General features: G+C 35.5%; 1 protein-coding gene across 5 annotated transcripts in view; it reads right to left on the bottom strand.

Moving 5' to 3' along the window:
- Nucleotides 1-26,699, bottom strand: part of PCDH9 (protocadherin 9) — a 674,926-nt gene that overhangs the window by 35,626 nt on the left and 612,601 nt on the right. The gene's annotated exons all lie outside the window — the stretch shown is intronic.

Genomic DNA, 26,699 nt, shown 5'->3' with positions numbered 1-26,699 from the left:
TGCTTGGTCCACAAATTCTGTTCTACTGGGACCACTTTGAATGCTCCAAATCTCTGAGCACCAGTCAAACACCTGTTTGTTTGGGTTTTTTCCTTTAAAGGAAAGTCAACTGCAAAAAAATCATGTTTTTTTTCTTCACCACATTACATTCATTCTTGTATGGATACCCAAGATTATACTGTAGCACTTGCAGTTAGCAGCCATCTCTGAAAAGACTTGCACATGAAATTAAATACGTGATTTTTAACTTAGTGGAAGTATTTACTATGTGTAAAAAAAAAAATAGCATACATGCAAGTCCTTCATAATTGTTTATCATCTTAATGAACGTATAAGTGAATATACTCTATGAGAATGCTTTCTTTTGAGTCTTCCAAATCTGTGGTATTAGGATCCCAGATCTAACAGACTCATTTTACTTTTGTACAGAGGATATCTGTTTACACTCATCAAAACATTGTCTGATTTTCTTGAGAATTCTAGTGAGCTGATCTGTAAAAAAAGAAAAAGGACAAAAAAAAGCACCAATTTTCTTCTACAAATTCCCCCCAAGAAAAATCCCCTTATCATGTGTCCTAAGTACATTGCCTATTACCTCTCCTTTAGATGGTTAGAGGCTTTAAGAAACTCATTCTGCAGGATATGATGGGGAAAAAAGAAGGGATGACCTTGATAGTTATTGCTTGAAGTACCATTCATTTAACGAAGTTGTTTTAAAAAATACCTTCTAACCTGAGAAAATTTAATTAAATTGAATTACCACAACAGATAAAGCATCTTAAGAAATAAAAAAATTCTAATAATTGCAATTTCAATACTCTTTTTATGCAATTATCATTAGCATTATAACACCTACTGTGGATTGTTATTGTTTATGGGGATTCAGAAGGTAGTAATTTACAAGATGTAATTATTCCTACTAGAAACATAGTTTAACATCAGTTCATTCTTCAGAAAGACTGGCCATATCTCCCTGCCAGTTACAAAAAAAATGAGCTTTTCTATCAGATACTTCATTCTATACCAAATCAATTCAAACCATTTCCCCCCTGCCCCCTTCAATTACTGCCTTTAGAGGAATGCATGCAAAATAAATTTTATTCCTTTGCTACATGCATTGTGTAGTCCAACGCCAATTCTGAAATCCTCAGTGTTTCAAAATGGGCATTGTCAAGAGAATCAGATACATAAGTGGTAAACTTGATTCTGAGAGAACCCTGGCTAGAGTTTTAGGACAGTAAGCACAGGAAAGTAAATGGAAGATGCACAAACTGGACAGCAGCAATCCCTTAACAAAACTGTAATCTGCAACAATTTATAGCAGCAGAGAATTTGGTTCACTGACTCAATCCAAGAGAAAAAACCCACAACGTATCTGTGCAGAAATGCTTCTCCTTGGCTTAGCTCATCAGGCACATTGTTTTAGCCACTGCTGTAAACAAAGAAAAACTGCCTGTGCTCTGTGTGCAATCCTGAAACTCCATTTGATTTCAGCAATTTCATGGTTCATCTACTAGCTGAAAGATAATTTCTCCCAAGAAAACCACACACATGAAGCACTGCCAATCTCAAACGCTTAAAATTCTGAGTCAAGGATCAAAATTAAAGGAAGTTTACAAAAAAAAAAAAAAAAAAATCACATTTGATTGCTTAGATATGCTTTTTGTTTTCTTTCAGTTCTTAAAAAAACATTTTATTTACAGGTTTCTTCCTTGGATCACAAGTAATAGACTTTTATTTATTTTTTAAATTAAAAAAATTATGTGCATGCATATTCCCATCATTCTGAACTTTCAAAATAAAAATGTTTCCAGTGAAATGAACATGTCTACCTAAAGAACTGGCACTGGTCTTATCCTATAGAAAAAGCCCTGAAATAATGTTCACAGAAAAATTTTCATCAGACTAAGATTTTTAAAAATAGAAATCTCTTCAACATTCTGTTGATTTACAGTCTGTAGCCTGAATTCAGGTCATCTAACCTTTCCTAGTGAAGAGAAAAACTGACCAGAATGACAGTGAATATGGCTTGCACTTCCTTCACACAATGTCATGGTATTTCATATTCTCTTGCCCATTCTACTGCTGTATGACCTCTGTGCTACTACATACCACACAACTTCATACTGTTTAACATGAAAATAATTTGCCATTCCCATTTTCTGGCCTCCCTACCACTATTGAGAAAATATAGCAGATTATCTAGCAAATAGCTTTACCACACATTTGTCCAATTATTTTTTAAAATTATTTTATTTATCTGTGATACTATGTATAGATGTTGTGCATTTCCAACAGCAAAATAACACCTCAGCTCACCTGGGGCATGTGCAGGCTCTTTAAATTGTACCTATTGTACTACCAGGGAACAGTGGGAGAGGAAAAAAATATTAACTGTTCTACTTAATTTACAGAGGGAGAATAAATAAAATGAAAAGAAATAGATCATCATGGTGCTTGAAACTTCTATATGGTTATGCCAAGCATGATTTGAAGTAGAATGAAGTAAAATTCAGATTAGGATGATCTTGAATGGCTATTGTAGGAAGTTAACATAATTTAAATTGCTTGTAGCTGTATTCATATTTGTGTGCTTTCAGTGAATTCACACTTTTTTTCAACTGTAATTAGTAACATGACTATGTGACTGTAGGCTCAGATCCACAAGTATGTGACCATTCAAATATTTCTGCATTTAATACTTCTCTGGTCCAACTTACATGGCAATGTTCATAATGCTTTTTTTTTCCTAACCAGAAGTAAAATACTTCAAATAAAATGCCTGGGAGAGTTTAATAAATGCTGTCAGAAAATGAAAAAAGGTGGTGTTGGGCAGAAGTTCATTGAGTTTGTACCCACTGAAAAAGTGTTAACGAGCAACACACTTGGTGTTATGATTAAAAGTCTAATTAAACCAAAATTTCAATCTTATGAATGCATCATAATTAAATTGCTTGCAAAAATTATAGATTCAATTTCAACATTACGAAATGATAATGTAAGATCTCAATCCTTAATACTTATTGAGAATTTTAACTTGAGGACGATACTGAAGAACTTCCATTTCAAGGAATTACTGATTAAAGGTGATGTTGCTGCTTATATAAATTTAAAACATGAAAACAGCCTATACTTTTACATTTGAAACATTATTCTCTCACTTTCTGTTACATTTACTATTGTTTTCACCTAAAGTGCACATACTAACATATCCTGTACAACCAAATCCACAGAATTGTTTATAAGCAAGCACACACAAAAAATATTATTGAATTACAAACCTGTAATAAATCAACTTTGTTCATAATAGTTATTTTCTCCTTCATTTGTAAAAATGAAAAGAGAAGGAAGCCAAATATGTCCTTTATTACATATGTATATCAATGACAAAAACAAATTCATTGCATTGAAAAGATATGAAGTCTACTTTTTCAGTAGGAGCAGTGAATGAAGATTTGGTTGAAAAAGCTTTAAGTACTAGAATGAAAACTGGGTATAAAGCTTGACTCACAGTTCAGAACACTTTATTAGTAAACTGAATTATGATAGGAAAAATAGAATCACTGGAGAATCAAATCTCTCAGCAGAGCTAAGACAATACTGAAGGTAATAACATCAAATGCCTTAATATGCATGTGTATTGTAAGACAACCCTATAGTGTCAAGGGAATTATGTATGAATTGCTGCTCATAGGCAAGAATCAGTCATAGAATCCATGGGCTGTTTATCCCTTATTGGAAGGAACACAGCATCTGGTAACCTTTCTGTGGATATTCTAGCATACTAAACATGGATAATGGTTGCAAATGTTAAAGTTTGTTTAAAGGCAGAAGTCTCCTTAACCCATTCCATAAAATAGAACTATTCTTGAGGATGTCATAGGACTTTAAGAAGCCTCCATAGATCAACTATTCTACTAATCCCTCCAGGTGGAATCAGTTAAATTTGTGTCATTCCTCAGAGATGTCTGTCTTACTTGCTCTTAAAGCCCACAAATGACAGAGGCTTTGTAATCTACTGAGAGAAATTCTTTCAGTGTGCTTCCATATATATACTGCCACAAGATTTTTCCTGCTGTTTAATATAAAACAATAATACAGTAAGGAAGATTTATCTTATTCACTGTCTACATGGACAACAGACTTTGCAGCAGTCTGTTACGTATTTTAAAATGCTTGTATCCCTCTGTCATCTCCCCTTAATGACAAGTCAAATTTCCACAATCTTTACAAGCAAATCACTGTTTTGAAATCTCTTCTTGATTTCTTCTGTGCTCTTTCCAAATGGTCTGCATCCTTCAAGTTAGGGGTCTGTTCAGAATCAACTGAAAGAGCTTATTTCTTTCCATGGACTATTAAGGGAGCCTAGGGTTATTAGCCTCCCAAGGATAAAGTTAATCTTTGTGAAGCACTGAAGTAAATAAATTGTATTTTGTACTGTCTTGCTAGATGTCTGCAATGTAAGGACCATTGCTCCTAAAATAGCTCCCTGACTGTTATTGTATGGTAAATGATGTGAATGACTTGTTGCTACTCACAATACAGATGGTCTCAAAATCCACAGCAATGTGGCTTTATTGTGTGACTAGGTTCTGAAAGTGTGCTATTCAGCTATTTTACTAAACTTGTCATGTGGAATACTTCAATTCTCTAAGTCATGTTATGAGTCAGAATGCACTCAGTGGGTATAAACTATTTGAAGAAAAACTTCACTGAGAAATAATCAGGCCCTGTATCTGAAAATGTCTATCCATCTCATGATGTTTCTTTTGTTCAATTTTTCATTGAGAACGTTTTTATTATTAATATTTTGTGTGAGTGTGTGCGTGAGTGTAACTATGTTGCGTGATTGAAATCAGTGTAAATTCTGACTCTTCAGAACATTATTTTTATACCCTCTGGTTGCAAATTCAACAGCTCACCCACCTTTGGCTCTTAACATGTTTCATCATAGGCCTTCTAATGCTGTTTAATTGCCTCAGAAAAATAAAACTGAAATTCAAAATTAGAAGAAAATATGCTGCTGTGCACAGCATTTCCTTAATGTTGCTACCTGTAGGTCAGCCAGATCTGGAGAAACAAATAAACAGCAGCTAAGAAACACTGGACACATGGAATGGATACCACCCCGAGCTTCCTCAGGACATTTTGAAAGTCACTAGTACAATAAATCAAAATTCTGGGTCAGTCCATAAAAAAAAAAAAAACCACCCAGATTTTTTCCACTCACATAGCAAAGCCATAATGCATAACAGTGTAAACATGCATTGTTTCCTTTAAAAAAAAAGAGTTCCGCCTTTAGAAGCCTTTTCTGAACAACAGTGAAAAATATTGCTGGCCGTAAAACTGATGAGTAGGTTCTGTTCTCTCAGTAGAGAACCAATGAAGATGAATTGCTTTCAAAAGGAAGCATCCAGAAGACCCATTGTGGAAGGACACAAACTCAGAAACCCAACACCTTCAGTTTTTAGAAAGTACAAAGTACACCACCTTTTGCCAGCTATCTATTGCAATAGGTTATCTGTGGTGACTATCTCATGCTGGATAAAGGTTAATAAAGGCTAGGCACTCAATTAATTCAATATCAGTCTTTCAACTGACATCAGCAGCTATTGAATTTGGCCCTTGAACAAAAATGTACGAGGGCATCTTTCAGAGTTGTTTTCATTTATTATCATAAAGGAAACAACACTGAGAACAGCAGAGGTAAAGATGTTCTTTTGTATATCTCCTGGATGAATAAAGCTGTAAAGTAATATTGATAAAAAAAGAAAGCAGAAAACAGCAAGGCATGTTATTTCCTTGTAGCTGGTACTAACAGCAAGTCATAAATTCAGTCACACACACCTGCGCACAGACACAGTCACAAACACACACTTCTGCCTCAGTGCTTCCACCAAGGTCACTCTATACTAAATGGAACTCTCACTCCAGATGCTGAAACCAAGGTGCTGTTTATTAATCAAGATGTGCTGTTTATGAGGGGTTATCGCCTTCAGGACTGCCATACAGTAGATCTTACACATCTCTGCGTTGAGCAAATGCTCATTGCAAGACATGCATTGACATTGTACTTGACATGCTTCTGACACTATTTTTCAAGTAGCAGTATCCACACAGAGAGCTCACAAATCTGTAACACAAAGGAATGAGGACAAACCCAATCTTTCAAAAATTTAAAATACATATTTCAAACTAGCAACCCTGGGTGATTTGAAAAAACATTGAAAACAGCTCTGAAGTCATGTACTTGAACAGTACTCAACTTCACATCGGAAAAAATCCAAGGTAATTGTGATAAATATGAATTATAGAAACTGATATCATCCTCTCTAATCATTACCATACAAACATACACATTTTATTTGTATTCTCAGACAGCTTGATCCAGACACAAACTATTATCACAGCTCTATCAAAGTGGTTTTTTTTTCCTTGAAACTGAAGAATCTTTACTTGTAAGACACACAAAAGGTAAGCCAACTCTTTGATATAATCTCTGATCAGAGAAAGTCTTTGAGAGCAAGCTGAAGGTAATTCATTCAAATGGGGTACCACTCTGTTTTCTCACATACTCAAGTTAAGATTTTCTCTATTCCTATATTGGCTAACCAATGAGATAATCTACATAAAAAACAGAACCCCACTGTGTGTTTCTAGTGAATCAATACCACTCTCAATCTACACAAAAGCACCACCAGGATGTATTGAGCAGATACTACCTGCACTCTTACAAAGAGGTTCCCAACTGGTGTGAAGAGCTTGTGTTAATCTCATAAATTCACTCCTAGAGTCCTCCCTCTGTTCCAAATTTTGCATTTTAACAGTAAATGTGCATAATTCCAACCAGTCATTCTTCTACATAAATTGAAATTTACTTTACAGGAATACAATGGTTTGAATTTAATGGATGAATGAGAATTATGCAGATGACTCTTCCATAACAGAACAAATGCTTTTCATTTGAGCTATTAGAATAACACTTCACAATCCCAGATTTGAGAAGATATCCACCTAGAGCTTGAAAATAGTGTCCATGCACATTGTCTAGCTGTGTTACTAAATGTGCTCAGATAGGATTTAAAACATTGGAATGCATAGAATCACAGAATGGTTTAAGTTGGAAGGGACCCTAAAGATCCTCTAGTCCAACTCCCCTGCCACATACAGGGACACCTTTCATTAGATCAGGTTGCTCAGAGCTCTACCCAGCCTGGCCTTGAACACTTCCAGGGATGGAGCATTCACAGCTTCTCTGGGCAACCTGTGCCATTGCCTCACCACCCTCACAGAATAGATAATTATAGTTCTGTTCCCTCCTCAGAAAATTTATACTTCTTGAAGAAATTTGTAAATCTAGTATAAATGTCCATATGCCTGTTATGCTGAATTTTCATTGAAGTAAGACGTAGGTTTCAATCCTTTCATAGCTTGGCTTATTTTGTCACAACGGATGGAGTATGTCCCTCTCAGCTTCCAGAGTCCTGTCTGTTACTACTAACAAGGCCCATAATAGCAAGTAGTTTGGGATTGTTTACTAAATCGTTTTACTCAAAAAACCCTCATCTCTCTCTTGACCTCTCCCTCCCTCTGCTGGGGGGAGAACTGTTGCTTTGAATTTTATTCTATCTGGCCGTGTGGACTGAACATCCCTACCATGTGTGTCACTTGAAGCCAGTGTTTGGTTCAGATGTCAAAGAAGGCAAGAAAGCATTTGGTGTGTACCTGCCAGAGTTTAGCTCTGAAAGGAGTCTACCTTAAAACTGAATTGGTACACCAAAACGGCTCTGCAGACCAAAGCAAGAGAGGAAAAAAAAACCAAAAAACCCAAAGAAAACCAGATTTGGTTTAGGACAGTACAACGAATACAAACCAAAATACTAATGCAGATGTATCCACTAGATAGTCACAATGTAAGTTCTTCATCCACAAGGAAAGAAAAGAAAAATAACACTGACAGCAGTAATTATAAGCCACTTCTAAGCTGATGGTCCTTTGTGATAGCATTAAAAATTCCATGCTACTTCTGAGCAACTATTCAGTCTGACATGATTAATCAGGACACCTTATCAAGACAAATAAAATTCTACGTATTCAATACAATATGCCTTTTTTTTAAAATTTTTTGCCATATTTCATAGTACTGTCAGTAAAACACATAATTTAGAAATATAGACCTTTGTCAACTGTGACCATTGATACTGCTGTCAGGAAAGTACAAAAGCATCCCAAGAAGACTTCAAAAATAAAATTTATTTTGAGGTGAACACCAGTGTAAAACACTAATTACCACATAGTTCTGTGAGACTGAATTGTAAACAAAATATAATTGACAGGTTATTCTCATTCTTCTTTTTGCTCAAAGCATTTAATGATATACAAATGCACTGCTAGATTTTGTTGAGAAAGAAAGCAGATTACCGCAGGCTTAATGTCATGTCCTGAATCAGATCAGGTCCTTGTCCCATGATCTCATACATTACACACAGTGAGGCCAAATCTCCTCTCCTGACCTAAATGTATGATGTGGTCAAACCTTCACAGAGCAGAGCAAGTCACTAAATTGAGTGTGAGGAGGGCCCCCTCTTCTGACTAAGGCCATCACAAGCCAAATGTTGACACTGCTCTCAGACTATCCAAAATTACTCTGCTCTTAACCTTTTAAAACGCACCCCAATTAGGAAAAAAATACTTTTGCTAATGAATATCAATGCTGTTTCTAAAAAACATATCTATATGGTCAAGTTTTAAACTTTCCCGTTCTAAATCTTTCTCAGACATATGCTTTCCTACTAGTTTAAGCAGGGGTGAGGAGGTGATTTTTGCATGTAGTGTGGAGTATTTTGCTTTTCTGTTTTGGGAGTTTTCTGCGTGTGTGTTTTTTTTTCTTTGTAAAATTAGTGTAACTATAGCAGGATATGATATTGTGAGGCTATCTTAAAAACAAAGACTGAATATGGTTTAGGCAGAGTGCAATCAAACAATTTAGGTGATAACAATTAACAGGATAAAATAAATTTGCATAATTATCTAGAGTCAGAAAAAAATCCCAATACTTCACCCAGAATTGTTAAATTCCCTTGGTACTACTTGCACAGTTAAGGCTTTCAACATTATGACCCCTGTTACCCTTAAGATATACAGTAAAGCACATACATTGCTAAACTGTGCCATTTTAAACAGAATTTTCCCTGTATAAAAGCAGAATTCACTAGGGAGAGAAATCAGTGTTAGAAAAATAGTTTCTTCCTATTGCTATAAATTGCAAAGGACTTTCATTTTATTTTTATTTTAGTTTACTACAAGTTACGAAGATACTATTGCCGTAAGCCTACATTAGCAAATGGCCAAGCAACCAAATAAAGGTTTTGCAGCAAAGATAAAATATTAGCTTGTAAGAACATCAGCTGGAAATTTAGCACCTCCCTCCTTGTCAGAAGTTTAACACAGATGGCAAAGGGAATATGTTTAAGGCTTTTATGGGAGTAATGATGAGTTCAGTCATACAGACTGAAATAGGATCTTGTCTGCAGCAGGATATTTTTCCCCCCAATGTTCATAACTGAAAGACTATATTTGGGCTATATGGGAAAATAATTAAGAATGGCTACTTTCTGTGCAGAACATTAAATTGCTAATTTTTTTGACAGCCAGAGCTGAATTACTAGTGTACACTGAGACGTGAGCCGTATGGGAAGGGAAATGCAACTGCCAAATAAAAGATTAAAATGAAAGTGTGGGGGGGAAATCTCTGTCAGGGAAAAAAAAATTTGCATGAAGGAAGACCAAATGGCAATATGTTGTTACAGCATTCGAACATGCAATTTGCAGATTGATTTCCCTGCTCTCTTTGCATACTAGATGTAAAGATTATGCTGAAATCTTGGAAAATTTGATTGTACATGTGCCAACGTGAATTGAGAACTTGAGTCAAATGCCTGCCCCTGCTCTAACAAATTCATAATGAGAAAATAGTTCTGCAAGGCATTTCTTTGTAAACACATCCAACAAATTTTGCAGCTACACATTTTAAGAATGTAGGCATGCAAGATGAGTCTTCCTCACTAATTTAGCGCGTTCTTGTAACAGGACTGAATGTGTGCAGCTTTAGCCTTCTACAATAGGCATGAATGTCGCACATTTTATATTTCTCTCATTTCTGTGCTCTCAATGCTGTTTGGTTGGGATTTTTTAATTACTTGTTTTCCCTATTTCTGGCTCATGTTTGGCAAGCCTGTGGCTGTTCCCACACAGAAGGTAGAAATACTGAAACCCCTTCTCTATCCCTTAAAGAAGAAATATTTCTCAAATGCCACACATAGTCTGCTTGACTGATAGATGTACCACCTCTGGAGCAAAACTCACCACTCCTATTCCTCAGTCTCTTCTGGGATTTTTTTGAGAAGTTGGCTTTCTCCCTTCAGACACTTGTCAACATTTCCGGAAGATGTTTTAACTGGCACCCCATCAGCTGACATATCTAAGGCAGGAAGGCTGACTAGCTGTGAAAGATGTGACTCCCAACCCCAGCAAGACTCAAAGCACTGGAAATCGAAACAAACCCCTTAAGAGCATATGTTACCCTACTTACAATGAAGTTTTTGTGACATCCTTTTAATTGCAACCATATGACACTTAGTTGTAAGCCAGAGGCATTGAATATGAGTGAAAAGTCTTATGTGAAGTACTAAGCTTTGAATTTTGAAAGGTGCTTCCTAAACAGATGAGTAGCTTCACTTATAGCACACAAATAAACAAAACCCCAAAAGTTTTTCTTTTTGTGTATGTGCAGTTCTCATACAAATCATCCCTGCACATTTGTATGTGCAGTTCTCATACAAATCATCCCTGGCAAAAACTTATAAATACTGGCCAGCAACCAAGTTTTTAAAAATATACTGTTAACAGAGTCCTTGTTTCGTGAATAGCTTGGATTGTTGGGAGCAGAGTTATCTTACAGGATTTGGACAGAAGGAGGCAACGTGATGGATTATTTTTAGTGAGTGCAAAGCATATTGCATTCCAAAATTATTAGACTCTTCTGTGAGCCTTAGCTATACATATGTTCAAGTAGTAGTCCCCTAGAAAAAAGTGAATTTAGTTCACATTTCCTCCAGAATAAAACATAATTTATTATTGTCTAAACCCTCAAAACTTATTTCCCTGTTTTCCTTCCCTTGAAAACATCCAACAAAAGTTTCAGCTTTTTTCACCATCTCCATTTGTCTCTCCACCTGTTTCTACATCCAAACACACTTTAAGGGATGTAGATACCAGTTACCTGAGTCATTTATTTTGTAATAAGTTATGAAGCTCCAGAGTGGTTGCCATTAGCAGGTCTTGCTTGCACTGTGTGAGGCAGGAATGAAAAGACAGCACTACATGACAGTGTTATGAGAATTCAGAGAGTGAAATAACATGCTGAGATATATAATTTCAGCAAAGTGTGATTAATTAAAAAAAGTAAACTCATACAGTCTTCATTTTAAAATAATATAAATAACATCAAAATATCAAATGGGAAACATCAGAGGAAAGAACAATGAAAATCTAAAGAATGAAATAAAATTAAAAGTTGCATATGCTAGATTAATCTCACTAGATATATCCAAGTTTAGCCCTGGATGTAATTTGGTCCCAGAGTCAGGAAAGCACTTAAGCAGGTACTTAAATCTATCTCCATCTAGAGAAGCACTTTAGCACATGCTCATCTTCAAGCACGAGCTTTAAGAGCCATTGACCTCTGTGAAACTTAAACACAAGCTTAAAAGTGATATTATGTAATTAAAGCTCAATATTGAATAAAGATGCTTCCTTGCAAGGGACCTTTACCATGTACCTTGAAGTGGTTAAATTGAGAGAATTCTAGAAATGACAGTGTAAAATTAAAATGGTATTAGAACATTAATGCTTGAAAAGCAGAATAGAAAGAAAAATAGCAGCTACTTAGGCAGAATTTATGGCATATTCAGGTGTAAAAATTTTGCCTTAAACAACCATATATCTCAAATAGTTATGGTTAGTAACAGGCTTTCCCTATTTTTGTGTGCAAGTCCCACAGGTAACACAAGTAAGTATTTTTGGTTTCCTGATTCCATGTGATTTGGTTCATCCATTAGCACAGGTAGAAATAAAATTATTCTTCCACTTCTGTTGAAATGTTGAAGACTCTGCCTACACTTTGGTTTCCTAATGGCTCTCAGGAAAGAAAAAGCCTGGCAAATCTATTTTCTATGTCCTTGAAAAAACATAGTAAAGTTTTGCAGCCTCCCATCTCTCAACCAGAAAGGTTTCCAGCTTGAAATGACAAAGGTGGTGAAGATTATGAAAAGAATATCCAGTGGCTTTCAAAACAGCAAATTAAGAAAGCAGCTTCAGAAAGACATGACTAGGCAGTCATGATCAGCATTTTTATCATAATGGAGTTTTGTATGAGATCTTCAGAAAGCTAATGGGTTTATCCTCTGCCTAGCAAAAAGAAATGAATTGTCAAGGCACAAATTATTTGCCCAAAGCAGCACTGGAAATCTATGTGAAGAAGGAAAATGAATATACACTAACATAATCCCAGGTTAACTGCATAGACTGAACCATTTTTCTTAAGGGGAGAAAAAAAGGATTTGTAGAAATAAGAGATATAAAAGTAATTTTTTAGAGAAAAAAAAGATATAAAATTTTTTCAATATATGACTAAATTAAATTAAATCAGTAAAATGGTATATACATGCAAATAGTAGAAACCAAAAGCAAAGACAAAGAGGCAGAAAATACTTAATAAAAACATGTATAGAACAAGAGGCATTAATTGTAATGGTAAAAGTAGAAATAGAAATAAAAAAACCCCTTGGTTAAAAGTTAGATTTTACACAGTAATAGCTTTGCTGAGTGAACTGAACAATTCAGAAGACAAATTCTGTGCACAGTTTCCAGAAAGCACTTCTAAAATATTTGGAAGAAGATTAGGCTGAGTGTCAGAAAACATATTTACAACCCCAAAGCAAAAATACATAAATGCAAGAAATGAATGTTTGGAAAGAATATTGTATGTAGCATTAAACTGCCATACTTGAACTTTCTGGTCACAAGCTCCTCTGTGCAGATTAATATGAGAGGGTCTGACTAACAGCAGAGTACAGTAATTCAAAATTTTAGATATCAATGGGATTCATCACATCTACCCTTATGTGTGTAACAGTGACATCAGGGAGTGGATAATCACTGCAGAGCAACTGCTACCTTCAAATGGCAGTTCCTTCCTTTCCAAAATGATTTTCAAAGACAGGCAGCTAAATTAGAACCAGGGCTCAACAAGGAACATATAGCACAGTTTTGTAGGGAGGCAGATTAAAACTTCCCAGCAAAACCTGGGCTGTCTAGAAATGCTTTTAAGTATCAAAAGAGCTTGGAAGTCTATCTTACTTGCAATCATGGATATTGTTACTGAAGAACTTTGTATCACTCCCCCATCCAGAATCTGGTGACTGTACTCATAACACCAGCACTTCAGTCAAGAGACACATCCAAGAGCAAGTATGGTCATAGGCAGGAACATCTTTGGGAGTTCTGTATACCTTAAATCTGAATCAATCCCTGGAGGTATTTTCTTCCCTTAAAAATCAGCATGCTAGCCGTTAATAAACTTCCAGTGAGGCACCTGACAAGGTATCAAGTAATAGGATGAATCTAAGCCTAATTATATAGACAATCCTATCTGTAGACAACCTCTAATCCACTAAGAAGCTTTCCTGAAAATAGGCTAACCACAAACTTAATTTTTCCTTCTCTAAAAATGTTAGTTCTTCAGCACCTCATTCCCTGATTAAATGAGAATGTACTTTCCCGGTACTGTCTTGCAAGAATTGCTGCTTCAAGTCTTACTTTCTATATATAGTTTTGTAATGAATTTCCTCCTTACAATTTTTCATTAGGATCTCTAAAAGGCTTATACTGCCCTTCAAAATTGATTGGTTCAGAATTCATTCCCCCCCCCGCCCATGTCACCCAAACTCTAAATCTTATAGCTACAATTTTTTGTCACCTTCGGCCTTATCTGCAAATTGAGTTAAATTTGAAATACTCTACAGTGAAAATCAGCAACAGAACTCTACTGGATTAGGGAAGAACACTGAACAAGATCATCTGGTTCACATCCATTTGCTAGGATTCTGTGGATGAATTATGAGCAAATACTTCAGATTACACATTTTCCTTTTTTAACACAAGATTTTTGTTAAAGCAGAAACAGGGTAAGAAAACCAGCTAAGTCAGAAGAGTTCATCTGGAGCATTTAATCAAAAATAGATCTTCCCAACATCAAATATAGAAGAATCCTTATTATTAAATATCTGAGATGAACATCAAAGTTGAAAGAAAGTATTTTGATATTTCCAGTTTGCTCAAAGGCATCATTTGTAACTAGTACAATTTATTGTCAGCATTCACAATTACCTCCGTTGTGGTTTACTACTATTCACATTATCTTTTCCTCATAGTGAAAGGATCATGAATATCCATTTCTCGTCTTTCACAGGAAACAAAATTTTCATAATGAAAAATGGGCCTTTTTTTCAGGCTTTTTAAAATTCTTCCTGCATACAACAGAAACATGGCCTAAAGCATCCCATAGATTAAAGAAGTCTGAATTACTTTAGTTTTGAATTTAGTTAATTATTAGGCTGAAAGCTAACAAGCTGTTTAAATAACAAGTTCTTAGATATCAAACAAGGTAAATCTCTTTGCAACATATTATTGGAAAATTCTGGTCACTAAAAGACTGAAATATACTATGTGCTAAATTTTCTAGTAGAAAGTAGGCTATTATCATGCCTACTCACACCCATGTGCTCAAACACAAAAGTAAATGAAGTAGGAATCCAAATGGAGAAGTTTATAGACAAACTGAACCATGGCTTGGAGAAGAAATCAATTTTAAATTAGTAATATCCAATGAGAGTGACAGGGAGAGAACCAAAACATTTTGTCTACCACCAAACACTTTCACTCCTAAATATTCCTAGGGAGGTACCAAACATTCTCTCATTCACTGCATTCCAAAGTTAACACTGATATTAATCCACCTAAAATACCATAATGCATTCATCATCACATACATTCCTAATTGTACTGCTTTCTAATCTGCATCTCCTAATTATTTTCACCCTTTTGCTCTCTTTCCCATTTCTCCTCACAAAATCTCCTCTGGCAATGAATAGCATTTTACATGGAACACTAAAAATATATGACCTAATGAAGAAGCTGCTCCCCAGTAGTTAATTTGCTTTAGCATTGGAATTTTACTTGAAGGTAGAGATCTTTTGCTTGATGACTGAAGCACAATTCAAAAAGCATGTAAAGGAACTTTCATTTTTTCCCTGCCAGAGAATGTAAATGAAGCTGCACAAAGGATTTACAACATATCAACATTTAGCTAGAAATAATTCATACCTTTGAGTCCAGCAGGTATTTTTTACAAAATTGGCTTGCACTGATTTCCACTGCATAGGGTCTTGGATATTTGTAAAATTACTTCTCAAAACTTGCTTATTCACAAGAACTTAAAATTCAAAACTCTATAAAGCAGTATTAAAATCTCTCTGAAACTCATCAGAACTTTCTGCAGAATTTTGCAAAATAAAAAAGAGATGAAAAACCAAAATTCATCTGCCGCGTATTACTGCCAAGCTCATACAATATACAACTACCTGCAACAATAGATAAATTGTAACATGCAGTTTTATATATGATCAGTGAGAGCATACCACCGGATTTAGTAGCAGGTATTTTGAAGAATTCTCTGCTGAATCTCTCTTAACTTCTTTCTAAATCAGTTATTGCTGCTGGCTATTCTAGGTATATTTTTATATTTTGCTTTACTCTGTCACAAATGAGCACTTAGAGTGAAGTCCTAGGCATAGAAAGTAGCATCTATCATCTGTTGTTTGCTTTGGCATGCTGATCCTTCCTCCAGCATGTCCTCATTCATCACAACCGGTTGTTTCAGCAGGTCTTAGAGACATTACTTTTGGACAGAAATCATGCGTGTATGAATGCTCATTTTAATAACACCTCTGAGCACCTCTATTTCCAATTAAGCCTTTGAATGTTCATGGAAGTGGTTCTTTAAAATGTCACACACAAGCACGGGTTCTTCGCTGCCTAGTAAGTATTTAAATGTTATTCTGCAGGAAAAAAGTCAAACAAAACCAAAAGATAACAGCATGCATATCATTTGGAAAGAAAAGGAAGAAAAAACATCTATCAGAGTACACCTGAGGCTGCAAATGTCTGAAATAAACAGTAACCATTGCAAGGCTTCTGAAGGGCTTTAAGTTAAATGTGGAAATATATCTGAATGTGTTCACTTTTCAGTTACCTTCTTACACATAACAAGTACAGTGTAATGAATATTCAAATAGTTATCACAGACCATACATACTTAAACAGCAGCCAACAAAACCAATTGTTTGGTGAAAAAATGGTAGATCCTCCAGAGGTATGAGAAGTAGCAGCAACTTGGTACTGATGAGACATAATGAGATGAAACAAAATCCCAAATAAATCACATTTCAGGACAAGATTTAGAAACCAGTAAATGAAAACTATATTGAGAGTTCTCCTAAGGCCAATGCATGGAATTAGGAGATTATTAGGGATCTATTAATAAGTCTTCCTAAAGAAAGGACTATTTCTGTCAAAACCTAGGGGGAAAAAAATCTGGAAAATAGTCTGCATTAATCTAATATTACATTCCTCAAGTTTCACATATGACTAATTTATGGTAAACTTATAATAAAAATATACAGTAATTGGTAGCAAAAGAATCTAACAGTTTTTCAGAAAAATTAAATTGTGTGAAAAATCCCTCTTTCTCCAGACACTTGCAAGTGTTTCAGAAGTTGTTTCAAAGCAATATTAATAGTTCTATAAGTAATTGCTGCTGGAGGGAGACTGCAAATGGACCTTCCTGGGAACAAAACTGTAAACGATATTACATTCTTTCTCTCTGTATAAGCAAAAGTGGTCAGATATTAAAAATATACTTCCCAAGAAAGCTGAATTACACAGAAATAGAAATACTCATTCAAAATGTGTTTCTGGGCTACATTTTTACCTCCTCTTTATAGGAATGATTATGGAAATCCCTTTGCTGGAAAGCTCGAAGGAGAAAGTGGAGTGCAAAACTGTGTTTAAATGAAAATGGATTTAAACATGAAATATTGCAATTGTTGTAATTCAACACTTTGGCAACATAATATTTTATAAAGGGTTTTCAGATACTCCTGAAAAATAAAGGAATAACTTGTCTCTGATTCATATAACATCTGGTAGCTCAGAGTTCAGATATAAGCATACTGTGCTCCTTTCCTCTCTTATTTCTGGCACTAAGAAGCAATAAAATTGCACCCAGCTTTAAGACCTGTTCAGTGTGCAATCTTCACCTTTTCTTCATGTAACAACTTTGCAACAACTCAAGTATCCATGTTCTGCTGCAATTAATCTAAATATATTCAAATAAATAAGACAGCAAAAGAAAACAGAACTTGCACACTAAAAAAGAGCTACAGTCCCTGGCATTTGCCCACTTTATAGTGTGATATTAAAACATAAGCTCGTGCTGTATGCTCGTGCTTACACTTTACTGCCATAGTTTACCACATGTTTATACAACCATCATATACAATAGCAAATTTTCATTTGTGCTGGTTTCCTGCACTCCATTAAGGATTAAAATTGACATAGTGATGACTGGTGCAAATCCTTTTCATGAGAAATACCTTGACATTAATATTTCTAGAACAAAATGGGTCCACAAAGCTCAAGATGGAACATACAATGGTGAGGAAACTGGTAGCCAAAAGACCTCCAAAAGAATAAGCAAAGCATTTTACAAACAAAAAAAAAAGAAACAAAATGTCTTCACTGGGACATTTTGGTACAGGAAGGACAGAAGAACAAGCCTCCAAGGCTATGGCTTACACATCCTGGGACTGTTCTCTGGCACTGAGCTCAGCAGCATGTAAAAGCTTGTGCTGCTGCTGTTAACTCTTTTGCTCTCCAAAACAATCAGGTCAGGAGGAGGTACATCTGAACTGCCTACTGGGGATGGTCTCTGGTCTGTTCTGACTGCTAGACTGTGCCCAGGAGCTGTTTGGAAGAGTCTTATTTGGTCTGGGCCAAAACCACATGAGGGACAAATCTAACAATTTAACAATGTAGATGATTTGGTTCCACTGGCTGGAAACATTCCTTGGAGCTGTTTTATTCAGGATAAATATATCCTATGTTGTCACTAGAGATTTGCTATTGATCGTCAAGTTACGTGGAAGGTATTTCAATGACATATTTATGAATGACAGTATAAAGCCTTAATATAAAAGACAGAAGCATTGAGCAGATTTCACTTCTTATGGAGCAACAGCTCTTTACAGAACACAATCAGGAAAATATAATTGAAGCCTCCACTAATACAAAATGAAAAAAAAAAATAGACCATTCCAGGTGTCTTAAACTACACAGCGAAAAAAAATGGTGTACTTCAGATAGTACATTAACATTTTTTAAGATTGATTATATAATTGAAATAATCAACTTTAATTTAGAAATAAGCCATTAAATCAACAGTTTTTGAATTCAAGATATCCTAAAGTGTTTTTAGAAACAACAACAACAAAAAAACCCCATCTAGCTCCAGAGGAAATCACTTTAAGGTATAAAGTGACACACTGACAATAATATTACCAAACATAGCAAATATGCCAACGTCTGTGTTTACAGGCTAGTCTATCAGCTTGTCAGACATGTCCAAAGTAAAACATACTAAGTGTAAATTTTATCAAATTATTTAAAAAAAAAACTTTTAAGACTTCTATTTATGAGAGTATTTGTGTACCAAATAAAAAGCATCATGAGAGTTTCAACCAACTGTGAAACCCTTTTTTATTTACAAGGAAACACCAATTTTTATGAAAAAAAATCAAGCACACAAACCTTGTAAAAGTAATACACTCAACATTGTAAAATACCACCAGGAGGCCCTATATAAATAATAAAGCCACAAAACTAAAAAAGAAGAAAAGTAACTTGATTACTTGTGGAATGGCATTATAAGTAGAATATTTAATTAAAAAATTTATTTGCCTTTTTATCACCAGAAAAATAGGTTCAAATCCGGAAATTCTCATTCCTCTAATTCACTTACTCCAAAATAAAACAAAAAATACAAAACAAACCAAACTCAATCTAAACCTGCTTCTTTATAAATATTTAATTCCTTTCCTTGAAAAATAAACTGGTTCATGTATTTTACAAAAAAACCAAAACAAAACAAATCAAAAACCAACCAAGCAACCTCCAAACAAAGAAAAAAAACCCAATCAACCAACCAAAGCAAAAAAAAAAAAAAACCACCAACCCCCAGCCAACCAACCAACCAAATTGTGCAAGCAAACTTGCATTCTGTTTACAGAATAAAGAAAAATCAAGTCCTTGGCCAAGTTGTGCTCTTGTAACTGTGCTATAGGACATGCAGAAATTCTGTTTTGACCTCTTTTAACTTCCATAAAATAAATGGGACAGCACATGTTCAATCAAAGTGATTATATTACCTGAGGCTTCCCCCTCAAATCTGCAGCTGCTAGCTGGAAAGCAGTGAAATGAGGTCACGAGGATGAACACAATGACTTCCAGAGCTAGAGAGGCACTCCTGGATGTTCCCCCACTGACAACATACTTGAGCCAGCAAATATATCCTTTCAATCAGATATTTTAATACTAGCAGATAAAATTTATTTTACCTGTAGTAATCAGAACTACTCTGGACATTTGAGTGCTGGTAGGAAGATGATCCTGGGCACAGCACAGCTGCTGCCCAAAAGAATGGAGAAGTCAAAGAGTTCAAGTTGGGAGAGAATTTCAGGAGGTCTCTGGTCTCCCCTGTGCTCAAAGTGGCATCAGCCTTAAGATTAGCAGAGATTGCTCAGGGCTTTTTGCAGTCAGGAGAACATCTAGGGATAGAGGCTTCAGAGACCTCCAGGGACAATATTCCTGTGCTAGACTATCTTCAGAGTGAAAAAGTTTCTCCTATCCATACATAATCGCTGCCAAATATGCAGAGACAATCTTATACCGTTTGCTCAGTAAACTAATCTCACTGTTATGCAAGCAGAGAAACTGTGATCATGGGAACTGCACAAGTGGTGTGGCATCAGTTGTAGCTGGACTCTCACTGTCCAGGCTCCGTGTGCTCATAACATGACATCTTAGGTGTGAGAAAAATAATCCCTCGTCCAAAATTAAGAGTATTTGAAAATTCATAACCATCCTTCACTCAGTGATCCAAGAACAGATCTGCAACTGTTAGCATTGTTACCTTCAGGAAATACCACTGTGTCTATGCACAAATGGGAAAAGAAAATTAATATTTGCTTCTATATAATTGGTCAGCTCTCAATATAACACGGCAAACAAGATCAGGTGCAAGCCTTCACACTGTATTGGTTTTAAAGCAAACCAGTGAGAGATCACAAGTCAAGATTGAAATTTAAAATAAGTGAAATAATTCAAGGAAAAACACTGACAAAATCAGATACAACCTGACACACTATTAGGCTGGTGATAGCAGTCCAAGTGAAGTAGTTCAGCTGAAGCAGTGATCCTGTGGAAGGTCTGGTCTCCAGCTGAAGGTCCAGTAGTAGCTCTTGTCCTCTGGGAACCCAGTAGACAAGACTGACTTGGGCAGTTCCAAGGCCAGGTTATATCCAGGTGGGAATGCTTGGCTCCTCCCTCCTGGGTGGAGCATCTCACAATAGGATGAGATAAGTCCATGAGCATGTGGTGGGTCCTTGATGGCCCATTGTCTGTTATCAGGGGTGAGTCATAGCAGGAGATAACAGCTAATGGCCCACAGCTGGTGGTAATAGAATACTAAATACATCTATATTGCAGCCTAGGACACACGCCCTCTTTAGGTTTATGTAGTGAAAACAGTAAACAACTTATTGTCATCTACCAAATTAGTTTAAGAGAGGAGACATTTCATTTTGCCAGATGTGCATTCACAGGGATATTGAAGCAGGGTCCCACTTTTCTTCCTAACTTACACTTAAAAGGAAGCTTGCAATTTTCCTAGCTATTAAAAGTTATTCTTGTAAAGACAAGCTGCCTGCTCAGTTGTAATTTTTAAGTTCTTTTTAGATGACAAAAAGACCTTGTCAGCAACAAAGTACTACTTCCAAGTATTTTAGCATTTACTGTAACTATTCATGATACAGCTTCTAAATTAGAGAAATTTGATCACGTACGTTCTCCAACATCAATGAAAGATTACCTGACAACAAAGAACCAATGACAACTAAGTTGCTCATAAACAGAACTTTTATCTAAAAACACCCCACGGCAAAGCAGAAGAAAAATGAAAAATAATTGTAAAGGCACAATCATGTGCAATTAATTGACTCCAAGTTTTATTTTCAGGAATAAAATTTGCAATTCTATTACTTTCTTTTTGGGCCAGGGGGGCAGAGGAATAAAATGACAAAGAAAAAAAAATTCAAAAATTTATAGATTTTGCAGAAATGGAAAAGTTTTGGGGAAAAAATAATATATTTTTAATTTCTTTAGAACTTGTTGAATTTCTTTCATTCATTTCTACATCAAATGAAAAAATATTTTTCTTGTTTAAATAGACTGGACAGATTGTAGAAGCCCATTAAAAATAATTCCTGTTAAGATGAGATTTAAATTAAATTATATACACGAAGAGTTATGAATTGAAGTTCAGAAAGAAAAGATATACTGAAATACATTGAAACTGATAATATTCACCAGTTAATACTAAGTCAGAGCTAAAAATTATTGAGAGCATAGAGGATTATGAGAGCTGTGGGTATTTATACATAAGAGAAAAAAAATACCTTCTCTGGTAAGGTAAATGGCGATTTTCTTCAGTATCCTTTAGAATAAAATATTTTTCTATAGTTAATGTTGTTGAAAGATGGTTTTCAAATAAAAGGGAGAAAGTAGTATGATTAGGGACTATTTTAGTTTTTGTAACAGTGTCTGCATAGTTATTACTTTCTTGTCGGCATCATTAAAGAACATTTGCAAAGGTTCTCTGAACACTCTCACCAGCCAAATATCATTTAGATAGCCAAAAACTTAAAATACCATTTTTTAAGTAGCAGACAACTTTATTTAAACTTTATTATATGTCATCATTATGCTTAACAGGGCAGGGGCAGCAACTTAACTGAAGGATAACAGTTGTGCTACAGATCTAGCACATCTTCATACCACAGAACTCCACTTCCTCTGAATTTCTGATGTTAGACCTTCCACAATTCCAGTAAGTAGTGTTGCTCAAGATCTCAGTATGCCAATTGCAGGAAATTATAGAGAAGCTAAAAAGCAATTTAAAACCCTGAAATGTGCTTTTTTGTCTTTCAGATCTGTACTAGGCTCACCAGTGCTCTGAGGTAAAGCATGAAAGGAGGTCCCTATTCCCCCACCTTATTCATTTTGAGGCTGAATTTAGCCTTGTAACCCAGAGATAGTGCAGAGTCTTCTTACAAAAAATATACTGCAACAAATAAACCAACTGGAAAATTCTGTAAAATGCATTATAACATCTCCTTCATGGGCCTTCAGGATCAGATTTTACCCACTTTCCTATCTGGCATACCCACACAGAAGCTTTCAGGAATGCACACAAGGCCATTTCTGTGCTAGTCTGCTACTAGGGAAAACTAGAAACAAAATCTCTATCGGTGCCAAACCACCAGTAACATCCACTTACAGAAACCAACAATCTAATCCGAGGTCAAGTATAAAAAAATAAATTTCTTCTAAATAGAAAGGTATTTTTTAATTTGTAGTAATAAATGACTGAATGAGAAAATAATGTGAAATATGACAAAATGAAGCACATCTACCAGCCAGATCTTACTGACAGAAGATGTGGTGTGTGTCAGTTAAAAATCAACTCTTCATTTCCAATCCATGGGGATTTTATTTTATTTTCTTACTCTGTGCTGAATATTTTAGCATTGGAAATAATACAGTTATAGTGACAAAGTTCCTAAAACCGCTAAGGATTATTCACTGGTTTCAAATGGAGAAACACATACTCACCCAATTGCAGCCTGGAAATCTTACTCAGTTTTAAGTACAGTGTGTTGTCACCCTATTCTTTGTATTTAAAGGGAAATGGAGAACTTGCAATACATTTGAGTTACTGAACAAGCAAGCAAAATCCCTGGTGATATCTGACTGCCCAGAAGGATCTCCTTACAAAGAGAAAAACAACGACGACAAAAACAACTTTTAAAAGTAACTACACTAATATAATCCACTTCAATCTGGATATCAAATTGTCATAGGGTAACAGTTACCATGTGTTTACCATGTTTTCAGGAGTATGACAGATGATAGGTACTTTCAAATTCACATGTATAGGGACTAGAAAACAGAGCCCAGAATTACAGACGCTAAAGTAATAAGATTAAATTAGAGACTGTCAGATGTAAAAAACAAATCTATCAAAAACCTCATGCACATGCATTTTGAGTAGAAGCAAATGCTCTATGGTTTGTAAGGCAACTGGAATGGAATTCATCATAACAAAATTAAATACCCATATCTGAGGTAATCACCCTAGGCACCTTTTGCAATGAATGAAAAACAAGTTTATCTAGGATAAGATTCATTTCTACCAAAGAAGCCAGCCAGAAGAGACAAATGAATTATACCCTAAAATGGACATCTTTCTCTTAAATGTTAGCCAATTCCAATGCAGATGTGCACACTTTAAATGTCTAAAGCTAGGCAAGATAAACTCCAGTCAAAACGACTAGTTAAGACAACTATAAAAACTGAAAAGATCTGGTCAGATTACTTCTAGGTATATACACTGGTGCTTTACAAAAAAATTAGTTGAGAGCCCTTACTGCTTTCACTTCTCCTTGAGAATGAATTTGTGCTACACAAACCTTTGACTAAGTGTCTTATTTGTCAGTGTTTTAAAACTGCTGAAGTTCCAAACTACCATCTAGCTTCCACTTTAAAATTGCAGTAAATTAAACAACAGTTCTTAAATTGTCTCTAAGTGGCTATAATTAAGTCTTCACTCCTAATGATGTCGTTCATTCCAAGGACAAATTCAATATGGTAAGAGGTGTAGGAAAGGAGAATTATAACAAAATCCTATGGCTTGGCATACAGCCATGTGCAAAGGGCATACATTAGCACTTCTACAGTTTCTGCAGGAGTTGCTGGAAAAGAATCAGTCTGGAGAGGATAAAGATGACACACAGGAAAAGACACAACCACCTCTTCTTATTTTGCCACAACCCTTTAACAATTTTTTATCTTGTAAATAAATGCCTACTTTGTCAGAGGAAGCTTAACTAAATTCTCTTTCATATTCTTCTTTCTCAAGTTATAGCCATCCTAATAGACCTAAGATAGTCAATATTAGGGTGTAAGACCAAAACTAGTTATTAACCCATTCCCTGAGATTCCTCTACTTTCCTTGGAAACTCTTATCCTTAACCCTTTTTAGATGATTTGCCACAGAGGAATCTGTGAGGATTCCTCTTTTTTACATGCTCTGGATAACAACAGATGATAACAATGGATAGGACAGTGAGTTTTAACAGTGTGTGTAAATGGAATATACTACTCTGAGACAATCTTGCCCCAAACCAGAGACCCCTAAATAGGAAATTACCAATGACAAGCTTTGCATGAAATTGCCATCACTTAGATTAAACAATAATCAGATAATTGCAAGGAACTTTTGAGAAAAGAAGTAATTTTGACTGGAAGAATAAAGAGGCATGACATTTTGTGATTGGGGAGACACCTTGGAACAGAGAAGTGGTAACAGAGCAGCACTCCAACTCCAGCATGACACTGCCTCAAATCATCCCACCACCATCCTAACCTCCTTCTGTGTCTAATGGCGACTCTGCCCCTTTTGAAAGCACAGGCAGCTGCATTCCATCTGAGGCATGGCCCGACAACAGAGCTACATGCTGGGAACCCCACCTTGGACCTTTTGCACCAGCCATGGTTTGTTGGCAGAAGCATGGTCCAGGTCACACATAAAGCAGCACACTGGCAACCCAGGAGACCCAAGTCTGGGTGTGCACATAGTTGCACATAGTTGCACATAGTTGTGTGTGTGCAGTTAGAGCTTCCTGGGGTAACTGCAGGGCTTACAGATGTGTAGGGGCACATTCACTCTTTGCACATGTACAGTTATATACTTTATCTGTTGTATTGCTGCTATTGATGCCAAATATATAGTTTATCCGACTGGCCTATTAATTATACAGAATTCAAAATCAATAAACCACTTTGATTTGGTCTAACCCTAGTGAGCGAGTAGCTCTTTCCTGCCACATTTGTTACATTTACAATTTAGATTAATTACACCTATGATAAAAACATCTAAATAATTCCCACCTATACCTACTTAACATAGACCCAATAAGGTCACACAAGACTAAAGATTTATAAACTAGATCATATCTTAGATCAGCTACATTTTCTTTCATCAGACTCAAAGCCAAAGTTCTCCTTCCAAAATTTCTTCCTTAATATTATAAAAAAAAAAAAAAAAAGCCAAAATAAATTTACTTCATAGATACTTTTAGGACATAATGAACTGGTTAACTAATATTATGCATGTTTAAATATTTCAAAATTTCAAAATTTTTCTTTAGAAAAGTGTTGGTTATTTTCTAAACTTTTTTTCCATATAGAAGATTCTGTTAAAATCAGTCTTACGTTGATAAAAATGGTTTAACTGAAATTTCAGATTGTTAATTTGGCTTCTTTCCTTTTGCAAGCAGAAGGTGGAGGAATATAATGCTATCAAATGATTATTTCTCTTTTTCTCATATACAGACATTTGCCAGTGCTTAGATGCTATGGGGAACAAAAGCAATGTAATTTTGGAGAATATTTGTCCTAAACCTCTGCCAGGTTATCCCACTGTATCTGACATTGTGGCCAGAGAGTTTATTCCGAATGCAGAAGTGAGTCTTCAGATTTGGCCATCACATATTTCTGGCAAATTAATCCCTGCAGCAGGCAGCACATGGAGCAGTAACTGGTCCTGTCTATAACTTTTGCCTTGCAATATTTTGCAGCTTTTTACTTCCTAAAACTAGAGTCTGTTTTGCAGGTAAAAGTAAGTCCTGTTAAGGTAGAAAGTGAATGAGTAGATATATAGTAGATATATTTGTAGATACAAAAATTTGAGGGTTGTCATATGAGTGCACTCTTGGTACTGGCTTTAGATAGCTTTAAAAGTATATAGAAACTTTATATTTTTATATATCTATATATAAATGAAGTAGATGATGAGAAAGACTAGGTAAATACTTTTGGAGAGAGTGAGTGGAGTCACTGCAGTGTAATCAGAGAAAGGCTATCTAAAACCAGAGAAACTGCTATGTTATTTCAGTCCCTTTTCTTCTACTAGCTATTTTCAAGCCTGCATTTGACTTTCTAACACTAATTGGAGTATTGACTGACCATATAAATGCTTGCCCTCATTGTTCTACTCTCACAAATTAACTAGTGAGTGCCTCCAGTTATCTAAATAAGGTGCTGATTGATCGTGTGGAAATAATTAATCAAGCCAGACCTGATATGATCTCCAGCCATGTCAGAACTTTCTTTTCTCATTATGC

Source organism: Lichenostomus cassidix, chromosome 1, assembly GCF_008360975.1.
Source record: "Lichenostomus cassidix isolate B80296 chromosome 1, HeHo_3.0, whole genome shotgun sequence".
NCBI lineage: Eukaryota > Metazoa > Chordata > Aves > Passeriformes > Meliphagidae > Lichenostomus > Lichenostomus cassidix.
Note: the sequence above shows the minus strand (reverse complement) of the source record. Positions and strands in the feature narration are given on the sequence as shown.